General features: G+C 38.8%; 1 pseudogene; it reads left to right on the top strand.

Annotated features, from left to right (window-relative positions):
• Positions 1-1,961, top strand: LOC101015759 (annotated as a pseudogene).
• The last annotated feature ends 441 nt before the right edge of the window (positions 1,962-2,402 follow it).

The raw sequence follows: 2,402 nt of genomic DNA, 5'->3' as shown, positions 1-2,402 counted from the left end.
GGGATCAAATCAATGAGAGGATTTAACTATATACACACACACACACACACACACACATATACACACACATTTGCTTTATATATTTGGGTGTGCCAATGTTGGGTGAACTCATCCTATGAGGCCCGTATTACCTTGATACCAAAATCAGACAAAGAAATATTAAAAAAAGAAAACTAGAGGTCAACATGTCTGATGACTATTGAAAAAATCCTCAGCCTAAGTGCCCAAGGCAAGATGGGTCCAAGTGAGAGTATGGTCATGTTCCTGGAGGTGGCAAGAAAGATGACAAGGACAAGGAAAAGAAATATGAACCTCCTGTACCAACTACAGTGGGGAAAAAGAAGAAGAAAACAAAGGAACCAGATGCTTCCAGCAAACTGCCACTGTTGACATCTAACACTCAATGCCCATTAAAATTACTGAAGTTAAAGAGAATGAAAGACTATCTTCTCATGGAGGGATAATTCATTAGAAATCAGAAACAAATGAAACCATTAGAAGAAAAGCAAGAGGAGGAAAGATCAAAAGTGGATGATCTGAGGGGTACCCCAATGTCAGTAGGAACTTTGGAAGGGATCATCAATGACAATCATGCCATCGTGTCTACATCTGTGGCCTCAGAACACTACATCAGCATTTTTTATTTGTAGACAAGGATCTGCTGAAATCTGGATGCTAGGTCCTGCTCAACCACAAGTTGCATACTGTGATGGGGTGCTGATGGATGACATGGATCCCCTAGTCACGGTGATGAAGGTGGAAAAGTCCCCCCAGGAGATCTGTGCTAATACTGGGGTGTTGGACAACCAAATTTAGGAAATTAAGGAATCTGTGGAGCTTCCTCTAACCCATCCTGAATATGATGAAGAGATGGGTATAAAGCCTCCTAAAGGGGTCATTCTCTATGGTCCACTTGGCACAGGTAAAACCTTGTTAGCCTTAGTAGTAGGAAACCAAACCTTGGCCACTTTCTTGAGATTGGTTGGCTCTGAACTTATTCAGAAGTACCTAGACGATGTGCCCAAATTTGTATGGAAATTGTTTCGAGTTGCTGAAGAACATGCACTGTCCATCGTGTTTATTGAAGAAATTGATGCCATTGGGACAAAAAGATATGACTCAAATTCTGGTGGTGAGAGAGAAATTCATTCAGTGAACAATGTTGAAATTGTTGAACCAGTTGGGTGAATTTGATTCTAGGGGAGATGTGAAAGTTATCATGGCCACAAACTGAATAGAAACTTTGGATCCAGCACTTATCAGACCAGGACACATTGACAGAAAGATTGAGATCCCCCTGCCTGATGAAAAGACTAAGAAGCACATCTTTCAGATTCACACAAGGAGGATGATGCTGGCCGATGATGTAACCCTGGACAATTTGATTATGGCTAAAGATGACCTCTCTGGTGCTGACATCAAGGCAATACATAGAGAAGCTAGTCTGATGGTTTTAAGAGAATGTAGAATGAAAATAACAAATGAAGACTTCAAAAAAATCTAAAGAAAATATTCTTTATAAGAAACAGGAAGGCTTCCCCAAGGGGCTGTCTACCTCTAGCGAACCACAGCGGCCGTTAGGAACATGGTTGGGAGATTTCCTGACCCCTGAAAGGAATGAGGTTGGGGGAGTTGCCCAGAGAAATCCCTGTTCCTGTTGATTTTTATTAGCAAAACATCCTATGTGTCTTTTGGAGTATGATGTGTAAGTGCCCACTGGGCGGCCATCATCTGTTGGTCACTGTGCAGCACTCTGCTTCCCAATAAAGTGTGCTCTTTCACAAACAAACAAACAAAAAAATAAAATAAGAAAAAAGAAAAAAGAAAAATTCCCCAACAAAATACCAGGAAACCAAACTCAACAACACATTAAAAAAATTATTCATCATGACCAAGTAGGATTTCTTCCTGGGATGCAAGATTGGTTCAACATACACAAATCAATTAAGATTATACATCATATCAACAGAATGAAGGACAAAAAAAAAGATCATTTCAATTGATGCTGAGAAAAGATTTGATGATATTCAACATCCCTTCATGATAACAACCCTGTAAAAACTGGGTACAGAAAAAAACATACCTCAACATAATAAATACCATATACAACAGACTGATAGCTAGAATTATACTAAATTTGGAAAAACTAAAAGACTTCTCTGAGATCTGAAACATGACATGAATGCCCACTGTCACCACTGTTATTCAGCATAGTAGTGGAAGTCCTAGCCAGAGTAATCAGGTAAGAGAAAGAAATAAAAGGCATTCAAATTGGAAAAGAAGTCGAATTATTCTTGTTTACAGATGATGTGATCTTAACTTAGAAAACTCTAAAGATGCCACCAAAAACTATTAAAATTGATAAATTCAGTAAAGTAGCAGAATACAAAATCAATATACAA

The sequence above is a fragment of the Papio anubis genome, chromosome 1 (genome assembly GCF_008728515.1).
Source record: "Papio anubis isolate 15944 chromosome 1, Panubis1.0, whole genome shotgun sequence".
In the NCBI taxonomy this organism is placed as follows: Eukaryota; Metazoa; Chordata; class Mammalia; order Primates; family Cercopithecidae; genus Papio; species Papio anubis.
The sequence above is the reverse complement of the archived record's forward strand: the minus strand, read 5'-3'. Positions and strand labels throughout refer to the sequence as shown.